Raw genomic sequence first — 17,197 nt, 5'->3', positions numbered from 1 at the left:
ATTGAATTTTAAAAAGACCAAGCCAGTTACCTTTAAATATCCCACAAGCTGAATTTATCTATTTTTTTTTTTATGGCTTCATTGAATCTGTTTTTATATCCCTGGCATTTTCTGTAAAGTGAGTGTTAGTCTTGAGATCTTATTTTAAATCCAAATAAAGAATTCGGGTAAGAATATATCATACATAATTCTGGACTCTTTATATTATATTTATCAGGAGGCACATGACATCAGATTGTTTCACTAAGTGATGTTAAGTTTGATCACTTCTTTAAGGTTGTGACAAGAAGATCACTATTGAGAAGATATTTTTCTCCTTTGCAAGTAGCAACTAATCTGAAAGATGGCGTTTTTCATTGTAGAAATATATTTTATTTTTATTGTTTAATTTAAAGTTTATATTTATTTTGAGAGACAAGAGAGTGCAAGCACAGGGAGGGGCAGAGAGAGGGAGAATCCCAAGCAGTCTCTGTGTGGTCAGCACAGAGCTCAGTTCAAGGCTCAAACCCACAAAACAGTGAGATCTTGACCTGAGCCAAAATCAAGAGTCAGATGCTTAACCAACTGAGCTACCCAGGTGCCCCATAGAAGTATCTTTTAATGATTCTTGTTTGGATAAATCATTTCATTGAAAATTGTAGAATTCCTTTAATTTTATCATTTCTTCTCTATCTGTTGGTGTTCTTCTGTAGATACATGTTTCCCTGATACCTTGGGGGTAAACTAGTTACTCATTAAAATTAAAAAAAAAATTAAAAAGATGGGAATGGGTAAATGCTTAATTCTTTTAACATAATTACTGATTTTCAAAGCTAGTGTGATAGTTACACCTCTAATAGTAGCTATTTTTTTCTTTCTCTTTTTTTTTTCTTCATATCACTATGGTCTCATGGACTTCATTTACGCAACATGTTACACTAATTACTGGAATCCATGATTCTTTTCAAAAGTTAAATTGTCCTGAAGTTGGTCAAGAGGAACGACTTCACATGGATCTAAATCCTTCATCAAGAAGCCCTGATTCCTTCAGGTAGGAATGGTTTTTTGAAACTAAGATCTAGGATCCAGCGATCGCAGTGCATCAAGTATAGCATAGCATCCAAACTCTTTCAGTTCTTAGAGTTAAGAAAAAAAAAAATTCCATTTGGACTACAGAATTAATGGCTTACATGTTAAAAAAAATAGTAAAAGCATTGGTATTGCATTAAATTTAGTATTAACTTGGTAGAATGGAAATTTTTATGAAACTGAGTTGCCCCATCAAAGAACATGGTATATTCTTTCCAGTTGGTTCAAGTCTTCTTTTATGTCTTTCAAAAGTATTTCTAGTACTCCAAGCATTTTTATATCTTTTAGAAATATTATAAGTATTCCAAGTATTTTTTCCTCCTAGAGTTTTCCTACATTTCTTAGTTTATTTTGAAGTATTCTATCCTTTTTTTTTACATTTACAAATGAGTTCTCCTGTTATGTCTCCCAATTTTCATTTATTTTATGCATATTTACTCAATGATTTTATTTTGTATATTAATTTTGTTTTTGTTTTTGTTTTAATTTTTTAAAAGTTTATTCATTTTTGAAAGACAGAGAGAGACAGAGCACAAATGGGGGGGTGGGGTTGGGGGGATCTGAAGCAGGCTCCAGGCTCTGAGCTGTCAGCACAGAGCCCGACGTGGGGCTCAAACTCACAAACCAGGAGATCATGACCTGAGCCGAAGTTGGACGCTCAACCGATAGAACCACCCAGGCGCCCCCTGTTTTTGTTTTTTTTAATGTTTTCTTTTATCTTTTAGTATCTCTAGGTTAGGTATTATGCCCTCTGCAAACACAAACAATTTACCTTTTCCCTTGTAATTCTTATATGTCTAGATGATTATTTTTATGATTGCATTTGATCATACATCAAATATAATTTTAAGTAGGAATGGACATACCGGGATTCTGTTTTGTTGACTTTAGTAGGAAAACTCCCATGGCTCAATTTTAGATTATTAAGTATTCTCCATCCATCGTATGAACATTTTAAAATTAGGAATGGATACTAAATTTTGTTGAATATATTTGCAGTTTTTAAGGAGTTGATACTGCTTCTTCTCCTGTATCCATTATGAAAGTAGATTATATTGTGAGGTGCCTGGATGGCTCAGTCGGTTAAGTGTCAGACTCTCGATTTTGGCTCAGGTCATGATCTCATGGTCTTGAGATCGAGCCCCGCGTCTGGCTCCATGCTGAGTGTAGAGCCTGCTTGGGGTTCTCTCTCCTCTGCAACTCTCTTGCTTGCATGTGTGTGCACGTGGTCTTTCTCCTAAAATAAATAAGTAAACATTTTAAACAAAAAAAGATTATATTACAGGATCTCCTAATGTTAAATCATCCTCACAATCCTTGAATAAAAACCACTTTAGTGTTTTTTAGTCATTATATCTTATCTTATTGCTTCTCAAGATTTTCTTTGGAATTTCTTTATATGGATATTTATGAGTAAAACTGTAGCCATTTGGGGGTGGGGATTTAGTGATAGGTTTTAATTAGATACTTTTTCAATGTTTCAGAAAATGTTAAATAGCATTCAGAAGTGTAAAGTTTTGTATAATTTAAATAGCAATGGGAAATTCGATGTTATTTTTCCATCTAAATCTGCTGCTATTTGGGGGAGGGTGGCACTCTGATAACATTCTCTACTTCATTATTGAAAATTGGTCTGTTTAAACTGTCTCTACTGGGCTAAATTTAATAATTCAACATGGAATTCAAAAGTAACATGTTGAAAACTCTTACTACCCATGACCTCATCCTGTCTCTTTATTTTCCCCACTGCAGAAAATACAGCAGTCTACTGGTATTCACTAAAAACCTGAAAATTATCTTTGAATCTTTTTGTCTTCTTTGCTTCATGATTTTCTCTTCCTTTCACCCACCTGCCCATCAGTTATATGTTCATAATAGATCTCAAATCTGTCTATGTCTCTCGGTCTATCCAACATTCCTCTAATCTGGGCTATGATCACTTCTCTCATGGATCTCCAGTAGCCTATAGAGCAATGTCTCTATTTATATTCTCAATGCCAAATAAATTATTCACCTCATAAAAGAATGATCTTTTTATAATTTTAATTAAATTAAATTAAAATCATTTTTAAGAATTTGGTCTGGTTACTGTTTCGAAGATTATGTCTTTTATTAGTTGCCTCCTTGCTCACTAACTTCCATTCATTAATTTAATTTGTTTTTTCTAACTTAGCCAATCTTGTTCTCACCTCAAAAGAAACATTCTTGTCCTGGATTATGTCTTAGTTTTTCTTTCTCTTTCCTTTGATTATAGCTCAAATACTGCCTTCTCTGAGAGGCCTGACTTCATCAGTTGTCTAATATAGTAACCCCATCCCCCAAATTATTCTTCATTACATCACCCATATTATTATCTTCATGGCATATATCACCATCTGAAAGTATCTTCACTGTTTACTTGATTATTTTACCTGGGGCATGTTACAATCTAAACTGCATAAAGAAGGGTTTTGTCTGTGTTGTTCACAGTTTTATCCCAGAGACTTAAAACAGTGTCTGACAATTAGGAGGTTTAATGTAAACAGTGATGGAATAAATGCATGACCTTCTGAATGAAGAAATCTCCACAATTGTACAAAGAGTTGAAAAACTGGAATGAGGAAGGGCCAAAACAGGGGCCTACAAGAAACAAAAGTAGAGCACAATTGTTCCTCAGAATTTTCTGCCTAATTAGTATTTTAATTATAGGCAAGTAAACCCTGAGACTCTTTATGAATTATGTCATATTCTCTCTGTGAGTTTGTTTAGTTTTCAAAAATTAAGGAAAATAATATTATTACATAGTGAATCTCAAATATATTGGTTCTGCTTGTTTGTTTTTAGTCCAAATGATGGGCCTGGTGAAATAAAAACAGAGAGTTATTCATGTTGTTCAATATATACATAAATAATTCAAACTCAATATTTTTAAACTAACTCTGTAAAAGAGAAACAAAATTTTAAACATGTAAGACAAAGAGAGAGCAAGGCAACATCTAAAATTCTGTCTCATAATTGAGATCTAAAGGCACCAAGCCAAAAATGGCAAAGGTTATCATTTTGATAGCACACAAATATTTGGTAGAAACCCTCACGCAATGTAACACAATGCACTAGCTTGGTATAAATATTTTTTTTTCCCTAAAATATTCCCTTAGGGACGGCCAGATCTGTTGTTCAAACACTGCCACCCACATCCATATGTATCATCTTTCCTGCCAATGTTTTTCAGTTAGTTTGCTTTGTTTTGTTGTTTTGCTTTTGGCCACCATGTAGACCCTAAACAACCAATGTATGTACATACATATATATCATGAGATATATATGGCACATGTGATAGAACTTCAGAAAACGTATTTGCAATCAAAGTGTATTATCAAATGCTTGCCATACTCAGAACATTTGAATTCATTGCTGGTTACAAAGTTTTTTAGCGATGTGAAATAAGACCTTCTAGAATCTAGATAATTAATACAAATAACACATTTGGAAACATACCAAATTATCACTTCCTTTTGAAGGAAATCACTGATTTTCCTTGGGAAAAATATCTGTCTTCTTGGAATAACTCTTTTACTCTGGTTTTAGCACATTGTTTTTGCAGTTTATTAAAACTCCAAGTGGGAGTCGTACAGATTAGTCTAAATATCTTTTTTGCTTTAACACTGGATTTCTGTTAAAAAAGAACCGATCATTACATTTATTCTTCATCATTTGATTGTGAGGCTGCTGTAAGCCAAAAATAGTCATCACTTGTATAATATATAGTAATTGAGAGCAACAGTAAATTACATTTTAAGGGCTCATCAAGGTGAGAATGAGACACTTCAATGCCACTTCTTGCTGCCTTGTTAGGAACTTTGCCAAAATGGAGAAATTTAAACATTTGTTAAGCAATGCCTTATCTCATTGACCTTTTTCATTTGGGAGGCTATCTTTTCACCTAAACTCATTGCCATGTGGTGGAAATTCCCTGGATGGCTATGATTAGCTTTTTACAAATGAGTTGTGTATAAGGGCATAAACTCTACTTATATTTATAAAATCAATTACTAGTGTTGGACCATGTGTTTCATTATGTTTCTATGGCACATCCTTTTGCCATTTCAAAATCGAATGCATATATTCTGGAGGAAAAAAAAAATGAGGCCCAAGATAAGGAGAACAAAAAGAATTTGGACTAAAAAGTCTTAGGATAATAAATAAGCACAGTAAAAAAATCTTTCTATAGTAGAAGTTTCTCTTAATCAGGGCCCATATGTTCTCTGCGATATGCAGAGTGTCAGAATATTCTCTACCAGAGCTTTCAAAGTGTACGTTTTCATTTCTTAAATCATAAAAATTTTAGTCATTTAGTTAAGACCTATACCACACTATATTGCAGTAAGCTAAAGAGAAATGAATAGAGACAATTAATATGTAAATAAAGCATTCATTACAAAAGACATCAGGGTATGTGTACTAATGAATGTTTTACAATAGTTCTAGAAGAGGAAAGTGGTAGGAGATTTGTGTCATTATAAGATGCACAGTAGTTTAGCAATGCCTAGCTTGAAACCACCTGCAGTCAGTCCCTAAACAGAGCATTGTGTCATATTCTTATTCACGTTTCAAATGGCAGTTTAGTTTCAACAAAACACAATCATTCACCGTCTTAAATTAATTGTGGTTAACTTGAGTTTTATTTGATTTGCACTCCTGTTTGGATATAATTTCTAGATTTCCTCTTTTTTATTCAGTCAAGAACTTTCAACGTATGAAATTCATACTAGTTTTGCGTTGATTCTTGGACACAACTAACTAACGCAATGATGCAAATAATTTGTTGACAACTGACGACTTTTAGGTATGTTCTACTTTAAGGAAGTAGAGATATTGCAAGGAAATATTGAGAAAACTTCCTCTACAATGTACTTGCCAAAAACTCATTCAATAGGCTGGTACGTTTTGACAGCATTCAATCATTATAGTGTAAAGTTTCCTACTGATATAATTTTGTAACCAAGTCACAATCTTTCAGTCATCCTGGTTTCGTATGTACTCCTTCCTTTTCCGAGAATTCCCTTCTTAACCAATTTCTCTATCCCTCCATTTATTTACTGACTTCTACTTAAATTTTAAAACAACTAGGTAGTTACTTTCTGTGGCAACTCTTTCGATGAAGATGTTTGGGAGAATCAACTTGTACATGCCTTGGACACAAAATTAATTCAGATTACGTTTCCCAGTCTGGTCCTCAACTGTCCCAAACCTAACTACTAGTAAACAAATTGGTCCTAAGCGTTGATAATATTGTGGTACACCACTTGCATTACTTGGCATTCACTAGGGAACAAATGGGACAGAGACAGATGATGGAGAGATGATAGATACATAGCTAGCACATGGAATTTACACATAAAATTGAATATCGCACCCCTTCGTACATCATTCAAAATAAAAATATTATGAACACAAAGCGTATTTGTGAGGAGATCCAATAATTATTTTATTCTCCTCGTGATCAATTTGACCCTTTAAAAAATACCAAACATAAAAATCACTTTGAAACTTTACTTTTAAACCCCTTTTTACTGTGTTCTTAACATAATCTAGTTACTGGGAGATCCAGCATCGAATGGACCATTCACACCTTCAACTGATCTCCCAAATGTGGATTCAGTATATTCTCAGGTATTTAATATTAAATTATGAACTGGATGTCAAATTTAGTTATTATTTCCTGAGATCTCTGAAAGATGAAAGAGTGATGAAAACTGAACAGGGATAGTTTCCCGAGAAAAAGCTTAAGCCAAGAAACTGAAATGGGATAAAGAAGACAACAAAAGTCTAACTTTTAATGAGATTATAGTATATGAGCTTTCTAGTAAATGACCCTGACGTTACCAAAGTATTCAGTAGAGTTTATTGGTGATATTTAAATGTGCAATAACACACAGTCTGTTTTTGTCATCATGTAAGGTGTGGGAGCTCTGATAATTACTTGTGACACAACCCCTTCTTCCCCTCTCCCAGGGTTCAGCAAGGGTTTTCGGTTGGCAGAGATAAGAGCGTTGTAAGAATTAAAGGGGAATCTTTCCAGGGGATTAGTTTTCTCAGGTGGTCATTTTTAAATTTTTTAAACTTGAGATTCGCCTTACAGGCATATATACATTGAGGCATTTATTTTTTTAAGAATAATTTGATCTTAAATTAAAAGAACTATTTTTATTGAGTAGAGGTATTATTAAAATATGTGTATCTCTTAAACCTAAATATTTTACATTTTCAGAAGATTTTTTTACACTTGATATCCTTTACAAAGTACTATTGAAAGTGCATGGTTATAGTCATGTTCCGTTTGGATTAAGGAATCTTCCACCAACTTTTCATTTTTATTTCAAGTGAGTCAGATATAAATTGTTTCAATGTGGTCTATTACCAAGATTTCTTCTTGTGGAGTCCTAAGAGTTCAGGTATATCAAAAATAAGAAATTTCTCATGGAAGTTTTGCTGTTTCTGGATAAGACTGTAAGAATATTTTACTTTTCTTTGAAAAACAATGGGATAAGGCATTAGGTTTCAGGATTTCGGGAAAATCAGAAATTAAATTGCTTTTTCCAGATTAGATACTGATATATTTTTTTTAAATAATGCTGACTTTGCCAGTGGAAATTTAACTTGATCCTATGCCTTTGCTTTATTAGGCATTTATTTTTTTAAAAAAATTAATGTTTATTTATTTTTGAGAGAGAGAGAGACAGAGTGCAAGCTGGGGAGAGGCAGAGAGAGAGGGAGACACAGAATCCAAAGCAGGCTCCTGGCTCTGATCTGTCAGCACAGAGCTCAACGCAGAGCTTGAACCCAGGAACTGCCAGATCACGACACAAGCCCAAGTGGGAGGCTCCACTGGCTGAGCCACCCAGGCACCCCTTATTAGGCATTTAAAACTCTTTTAATGAGCTTTGAGAGAAGAGGAAGCTAAACACTTGCGATTTGTTTCTTTGAGTTTTCTCTCCCTTAGCATTATTTGTACCTATTTAAAAATTATCGTATTGACCTCTGAGAAAAGTTACGAAGCTCTTTCTTTAGAGTTATTAAAAAAAAACTAAAGAATGATTCCTTTTTCTTCTATTAAATCGCCTCTTCCTTAAGTGTTTTTACCCTCCCCCTTTTCAATTCAAAGCAAGCCTTTTCAAGTTCCTCTCACATTTGCCACCTCATTCAGTTGTGATCCCCTTGGAATTCTCAGGTGCTAGGTTTCATGGGTCGCAGTATGCTAAGCAAAGCTGAAATCCCGTAGAATCAAATGCTTCACATCGTACTTTCACTGGAACACACCCATAAAATGATTTGGGGCATAATCTGAGAAAAGGTCAATTCATTATTTTGAATCAGAAATAGCTGCAGTGGTGATACATATTTTTTTCTGAAATTTCAATCAAATATTTTCTGCCTGTCGATTTAACAACGACGACGACAACAACCACCACTGCAGAGTTTTTAACAACCATCTGAGTTACATAACAAGCCTCAATCACACCAGGTGGTATTGACTGATGTATTTAATAATGTAATAAAGATGCCAACCATGACAGAATTGGTTAGTTTGATATTAGGGCAAAATGCCATTTCTTCCACAAAGTTGTCTAATAAAAAATATTGCTTACAATGTGATGAGACCTGTCAAGGAAATTTATGGTATGCAAAATTCATAAGCTCTCAAGTATTTCTTTGGAGTTTGGCAGTGCGGGCAGTCTGTAGTGTGCTCTCTGTTTGTGTAAGAAACAAACAAATTGAACGCAGGGTGAGCTGGCTAGTAAGCTGTCCACGTTACAGTTGATTAATTGGAAATATTTCATGTTCTGTATCCATCTTTTATCTAGAATGTTCTTCGTTGGAGAGTTCTATATTTCACATTCAATTTTTATGTTCACTTGCAAGTTTCTCCCATCCCACAATTCAAAGAGAGTCTGTTGAAGGGGAAATTAGAGGCTGTGATTCAGAATTCAGTGAGTCTAGTCTCTGCAGAAACTTGGCAGAGGATAGAATCAGTTCTTGGGATGCCAAATTTAGTGGCCCTGGGCCAGGTGCTAATTTTGAATGCATGGCACACATCACTTTGTGTCTCGATTAAGCCATGTCTGTGAATCCCATGCAAGCCCAGCAACAGATTTTACGCAACGCATGTATTAACGTTCAGCACATCTTAGATTTAATTCTGGCTTTAAACATGTGGCAGAAATGACTTCTTTTACATTATAAATTCCACCTCTTTGAAAACAATTAATAAAGAATGTTAATTGACTTTTTTGTCCACGATTATTTTAAATTTAATAATATCAGTTTTGGTCATTTCTTATAAGGGCGTGTTCAGGAAGAAAAAGCGAATCACACATAAATACAAAAATATGGTAGCAATAGCATAGGATTATCTTCTCTCTCCACTTACTTGCTTCTTCAGTATATATTAGATCACGAATTTGGATTTGTTCGTTAAGCTAATTCAGAAGTCTTAGAGAAGACTAATAAAAATTATGGCGCAAAGAAAACTAAATGTCAATGTATAAAACTAGATTCAAAGCTTTTATTTTATTATCAATATTTTACTTTATTTGAATCACACTGCTATTTTATCACCTGGCTACCTGACCAGAATGTTTCCCTTTGTTTTCTATACAGGGAAGCTAAAATTTTCAGGGTAGGTGAACCTGCAGAAACACCATCCTTTGCATAAAAGTTCGTCTGGTATTGTTCTCCTCTGAAATCATTGTAAGTGTATGTAAATATATATGAGTGCTGTCTATATAACATATACACATATGTATATATGAACATATATGTTATATGTGCAACATTCATATATATGTTTTTAAAATCAAACATTTTCTTTTTTTTTTAATTTTTTAATCTTTATTTATTTAAAATTTTTTTAACGTTTATTTATTTTTGAGACAGAGAGAGACAGAGCATGAACAGGGGAGGGGCAGAGAGAGAGGGAGACACAGAATCTGAAACAGGCTCCAGGCTCTGAGCAGTCAGCACAGAGCCCGACGCGGGGCTCGAACTCACGGACCGTGAAATCATGACCTGGGCTGAAGTCGGATGCACAACCGACCAAGCCACCCAGGAGCCCCTAATCTTTATTTATTTTAAAGAGACAGGTGGGAAGGGGCTGAGAGAGAGAAGGATAGAGACACTGAAGTGGTCTCCCGTCCACATCCATGCTGTTAGCACAGAGCCTGGTGAGGCGCTGGAACTCACAAACCCGGAGATCATGACCTGAGCCAAGCAGATGCTTAACCGACTGAGCCACCCAGGCATCCCAAACATTTTTTTTTTTTTTTACAGTTACTAACGTAGGTGTTTTTTTCATGGGTGTTGGAGCCACTGAGTGATAGAGGATAGATGTGCTGTCTTAATGTGCTGACCTTGAACTGTGCCAACTTGCTCTGTTTTCAGCCCAGATTAAAAAGACCGGGATGAATCAGATACAGCTGGCTCTGTGACGTAGAATAAAACGTAAAGTTCTTGTAAATCTATTGTGTGAGAGATGTACACAAGATGTACACAAGATGTACACATCTATACTAACATATATATATATTTTATGTCACTCAATATATGAAATCCCTACCTTTTGTTCTGGAGTTGGGCAGGGGGGAGGAATCCATTAGTTAAATGACGGATTGTGTTCTTTTTTTTTTCTCTACTGCGTTTGATTTTGTTTCTGTGCTTCTTTTTAGTGTGTTTTATGCAACTCTGCGTCTTTAGTCACCATTGGATACTTAGAAGAGAAAGGAGAGGAAAAGGCAAGGACTAAATTAGAAACTCCTTTTGAATAGTTGGCTTTTATTCTAGCCATCTTCTTCTGAGTCAGAAAGAATGTTACTTTTTTTTTGGAATTAAGAGGAAAAAAAAAGATCTCAATGTAAATTATATCGTTATTTTACAACACGCTTGCATTAGCCTAAGGGAAACACAAATTGAAACAGAAGAAACTTTTGAAGCACAGTATGAAAAAAACAAATCTTATTTTCATCCCACACTGGTTTGACTGGGAGTGGATCTGGTCTAAATTGTGGGTACCATGGTCATATATAATGGAGATGCGATTGGGGCGTCCTGACATCTCTTAATTTATTTATTCTACCAGTGTAATGCTAGCCACCTCCTGTTTTTATTATACCAATTTAATGCCAGCCATTTCCTGTTTTCATTAGACCATTGTAATGCTAGCCTCCCACTGTTCTCATTAGTGCAGGACTGTGTAATGGCAGCCACCTCATGTTTTCATTATAAGAGAGCTGTATGGTGCCAGCTGCCACTTGTTTAACTTTACTGAGAAGCATTTGACCATGGACTACATACTTCTGAAAGCTCATAGCAAACAAGGTAAAGGAGTCCAGGGTTCTGGTGGAGTAGTGGTGAGTGGTTAAGTGGCTTGTTTGCTATTCATGTGAGAGAAATATGGTCGCCTGTAATGGCGGGGAAACTACAATAAACAGGAAACCCTCGAACTGCTTTGTTATTGTTGTTGTGTTTTGTTTTAGAATAATTCGTCTGACAAAGACCTTCAGGAAGATTTTCAGACTCTATTGTGGTTATGCGTGGGTGGATTTATAGTACCAGGAAGAGTCCATTGCAACAATGGGCGGCATTCGTTGAGAGTTTACTATGTGTCCAAAGTGCTTCTAAACTTTCTATGTAACATCTCATTTATTTCTTTACAATTGTCTCATTGATTCCCATTTTACCAATGGAGAAACTGAAATATATAGTGGTTACATAATTCAGGCACAAGCAAATACCCTCTGTAAAGGGCCAGAGAGTAAAGATTTTCTGTTTCGTGGGACATACAGTGTATTCCTAACCACACAACTCTGCTGTTGTACTGCAAAACAGCCATAGACGATACGGAAATGAGTTAGTGTGCCTGGCTTCCAATAAATCTTTATTTACAAAACTAAGCTGGAGGGATGGATTTGGCTCAAAGGCTATTGTTTGCCCACTCCTGATATAAGGTCACATAGCTAGAGTGATGGAAGAGAGTTATGGCTCTAATTGAGGCAGTTCACCTGCTCAGCCTTTGACTTTAACTACCATCCTCTATTCCTTTCTGTACATTTGTAACTGGAAATAGTTCCATTTTCATTCATCTGGGAACCTTTATTATGCAATGATTAAAGTTTTCAAAGAGAAAAACGACTTTGCTTAATTATGTGCTTTAAAATCTTTTTTTTTCTGTTTTATTCTTCATATGTTCATTGTTTTCTCCCTAACGCTTTTATTTATGAAGCACTTAAGGATTCTTCTGAATAATAACATCAATATGAAATTTATTATGGAAAACAAAAGGAGTCTTTTCCTACAGATTAAAAAAATAAGCTATTGAATATATTTTGGCCTACATTTTTCTCTTTATGTAAAAATGTTATGGAATAATTTCTTTTTTAAACCCAGCACTTTGTCACCCTCAGATTGCTGTATTATTAACGTTACCAAATAGGGTAATTGACAGATGTGTATAGTTTGCTGAAATGATTAAAAGCTGTTGAGAATTGTAACCTGTCAGTGTTCCCTGGGAAACAAAGTCCTATCCATCTGTTAGGGGACTCTCTAAATGACTGTAATGAGTCACCTTTAAAATGGCAGCTGTCACCCTAGGATATGAACCTTGAAGCATGAAAAAAAGAATATATTTATATACATAAAGATGCGTGTGCTTCAATGAGGAAAGGAAAATACATTCCCAAATTTCACGCTCTGGATCACAGAAGGGGGTCAGAAGGCAGTGCTTTGTTATATTAGGCTGTGGTGTAAGTTTGCATCCCCTGTGTGTCTGAGGCCAATATAAGTCAAACAACCAGGAGCATTGTCGAAGTTTGGAAAGACATTCCACGTCTGCATGTAACTCCTCACTTGTCTTTAACATTTCTCAAAATGAATATAGCCTCACAATGAACTCTGTATGGTTCAGTGTCACCTGTGGAAATTACCTTTATTGAACTGCAGCGGCAAAGACACAGAGAGAGAAGATTGAAACAGAAAGCCAGTACACTAGCTGTGAGGTTAGAAAATATCAGGATTTCTCATGTCCTCTTCTGGCTGCTGGGTTCAGTGTTGCCAAGTAAGGATGGATGAGTGAGACGGCTCTTATATTCATTCTCTCCTTTAACTGTTTCTATTTTATCTCTTGGTTTTGGTGTTTTATCTAAAATAGGGCAGGTGGAGTTATAACATTTGCTGTGAAATAAAATGCAAATTCCACTATGCAAATAGACCATTAGGAAGTAAATTAGCTTGAACAGTAGTGGTATTTCAGCAATTATATTGCTTTTTAATATGGAGAGATTCCAGCATAAATAAAACACAGCAAGTTTGTATATGAGCTGAGTCGGTGACTGAGTCTCCACTGGAAGGAAGTCTCCTGGGTGGTGGGGGGCGGGGGTGTGGTTGTGGTTTTCTGTTCTGTCTTTCGAGTGGTTTCCAGCACGTTCCCGGTCCGTTGGTAGCGCCAGCATTCACTACAGTGTATAATAACTGTAGTTTTTTTATTTTTAATGTTTATTTATTTATATTGAGGGAGAGAGAGAGGGAGAGGCAGAGAGAGAGAGAGAGAGAGAGAGAGAGAATCCTAAGTAGGCTTTGGGCTGTTAGAGCAGACCTGGATGCAGGGCTCGATCTCACAAACCTTGAGATCATGACCTGAGCTGAAATCAAGAGTTGGACGCTTAACCGACTGAGACACCCAGACGCCCCAATAACCTTATTTTTCAACACACGTAAGGCACATCTAGGCAAGTTATACCAAATAATATCTCAAATGTGGATTGGCTATGGTAATTACTATTTACATTAATTGGCCTGTCAATGTGCAGACTTTCAACTTTGCCACTAGAGTTCCTGTCACCCTTTCAACACATTATCATTATTATTTTTAAACCAGAGTCATTTCAAGTTCAAATTCATAAAATGTGCATTGGAACCGCCCACCTTGCATTACAGATGGGTAAAACAGAATGTGTCAAGAGAAATAAAACTTTTAAGGAACCATTTGCTCTAACCTTCCCCTCACCTCATTTAGAAAGTCAGTCTGACATTTTTTGGCATTCCGCATATTACTTTGAAAGAATTAAAATCAGTATTTATGGTAGGAAGATGCCTAAGAGATCAATAGAGACATTCATTCTACAGCATCCAAGCATATTTATGGTCACCCAGCTTCTAGAGCCCTGCCATCCCTTGATCTGTCACCCCCTACCATCATCACCTTTTCTAGTACCAGGCTCCCCCAAACTCCCAGTGCCGTGATAGAAGATTCTACATACACATTAAGGACAGGTGACTTGAGGCTAGAGGATAAGTTGATCATGCCAATGGACCTGTAAGGCAACAGTAGACTAGACCCTCAAGATGGTCCTAGAGGCAGACTCTTTCTCTCCCTTCCCAGCTAGGGGATTTTGTTTTGCCTGTCCTTCTTAGGAAATCAGCTTCAGGCTGCTTCAGGAGGAGTAAAGTAAACAACTATCCCAAGAAACACCTTGCCTTTCATTCCATGGAAATTCTCCCAATATATGTGTTATTGGTATTGATTAGAATCTGAGATAATTCTTTCATCTGCAAAAAGACACCACCACTGCCACCCTCCAGAGGAGACTAGACCCACAAAAAGTTGAACGTAAGTCCTTATGCTAAGTAATTCAGAAGACTTTCCAGGATTTTCCTTAAAACTATGGGAGAAGACTTGTCAATCCATTTAGTTTTCAGCACCCATTATCCAAAGCCTAATGTTGTTCACTCCTCTTTTCTTAACTGCATCCTTTCTCTCTAAGGCAGGAGTTCTCAACCGGGGCATTACTGTCATTTTTTATGGGGTAAATCTTTGTTGTGGAAGTCTGTAATGTGCAAAACAGGATATTGGTGGCTGGTAAGCAACCATAGCAACCCTACTCCCTTACCTCCTGACAACCCAAACCGTATCTAGATATTGTCAAATGTCCATGGGAGACAAAACTGCCCCCAGTTGGGAAGCACTAATCTAAGTCATGATTTCCTATTTCAGTGTCTAAATAATCAATAATTATAAACTCCTCTACTGATATGCATAGAACATTATGGAAGCAATAAGATAGGATACTTAGATCAGCCCTGGGGGTTCCTGGGACAACAGACATAGACAAAAATTCTTAGGAATAGAATTATTCTGCCTCACAGCATTCATACTGCAGGTAACCAGGAGATGCCTGGAGAATTTAGACATGTGAAAAAACCACTTTTCCGGGGGATGATATCACCCATGTTCTTAATCTTCGTCTTTCTCTTCTGACTCTTTTTGCCTCCCAAACCTTCAAACATGATTACAGATTTCAAAGGAAGAATTATTTCTGGGAAGTTGGAAATATACACATAAATACTCTGCTGAGGGCTTGAAGCTGAGAATTGCAAGATTCAGCAAAGTTGGCATTGCCGCTAAATAGTTGGATGTGCCCCAAGAACAAGGTGCTATTAGGCAGCATCTTATAAAGAATGGATCACCAGGCAGCAGCAAGCTGTCCCAGTGTTATTTTCCTAAATTCGCTTTCTACTTGGCAGGCCTTTCACAGAACTCTCCCAGCTGGTGAACCTAATTCAGGTGGCTTCGGGCCTCTTCTTCCTTGGACTAGGCATTCACATGGCATCTCCTAAACTCAGCATTCACTACAATTCTCAGTGCGACCTAACCCACCTTCCCAACACTTCTAACTTTCTAATCAGAAAATCCAGACTTTATTTATGTGTGTTTTTGCACACACTGCAACGAATGGATTTTCCTGTACACCTCCACTGCCAAAAGCCGTTCCCACCTTAAATGCTCAATTCAGAGTTTGCATTTAAAAAAAATTTTTTTAATGTTTATTTATTTTTGAGAGAGAGAGAGACAGACAGAGTGGAACAGCAGAGAGAGACAGAGTTACAGAATCTGAAGCAAGCCCCAGGCTTTGAGCTGTCAGCAGAGAGCCCCTCACGGGGCTTGAATTCATGAGATCATGACGTGAGCTGAAGTCAGATGTGCAACCAACTGAGCCACCCAGGTGCCCCTTAAATGCTCAATTCAAATGCTGTTCTCTCCAAGAAGCTTCTCTGATTCCTTCCCCTGACCTCACTCGTTTACCAACTAAAATCTGTATTTGTGTAAATATCTTCATTTCCTAGTATATCTTAAATTCCATAGAGGCAGAGACTATCCTTTGTTAGTATCTGTATGCTCGATTGTATTCGAAAACACAATACATGCTCCGCAAATCAGTGTTGAATTGAATTGGGATGTCACATTCTAAGGCGGAAAATCACCAGAGAAGCCACATTTGACCAATTCATTTATTTCCTTTCCTCCTCTTGGACATTGAACAGAAAGTAAATTCTAGTACTTATCCAAAATGAAAGAAATGATGAAATATGTATAATAGTTAAATATCAGAGGTAAGTGGGGAATAAATGCAGATTGAGAAATCATAGGCATATAATCTCAGAGGTAACGGTCTTTTCTTATCTTCAGTCAAAGCCAAACATTTCACATGAGATGTTAAAATGAGGATTTCATAACGTATAGGAATTAATAATAATAGCATAAGATTATTCACTTTCTATCTCTTTGTCAACCTTTCAATGAAATAGCTTGGCAGTCTTGCATAAAGATTTTTAAGTAAGATTCTGCATCCTGTTCATACTTCTGTTATATTTTAGTATGCATTTTGCATTTTGTCAATTTTAACACTCCATGTAGGTTGCATCTAAAAAATATTATCAGTTTTCTTATAGGTTAATAAAAGCAGCTTGGACACATTCTACTTGAAGTAGTTATTGGGGGAGACATCACTACCTCCATAATTGGTCCATAGCCATGGAGATGTATATACATACATTTAATGGAAAATAGATGAAAAAGACTAAATAATAGATTGAGAGAAAATTACGAAGTTATGATGAAAATAAGCGAACGATCACATGTAAGACAGCAGATTAATATTGAATGTTTGATACTACAAATATAGACAAAAATCTAATTTTAAAAAGGAGAGGATGAAAGCTTAACAATCTTATCTCAAAGCAAATTATTACCTTAAAGATGTAGTCTCTCAACTGCAATGCAAGAAAGAATAGTATGAAAATGTGTTTTAATAACGCTAAA

Source organism: Panthera uncia (assembly GCF_023721935.1).
Source record: "Panthera uncia isolate 11264 chromosome A1 unlocalized genomic scaffold, Puncia_PCG_1.0 HiC_scaffold_16, whole genome shotgun sequence".
Taxonomy (NCBI): domain Eukaryota; kingdom Metazoa; phylum Chordata; class Mammalia; order Carnivora; family Felidae; genus Panthera; species Panthera uncia.
The sequence above is the reverse complement of the archived record's forward strand: the minus strand, read 5'-3'. Positions refer to the sequence as shown.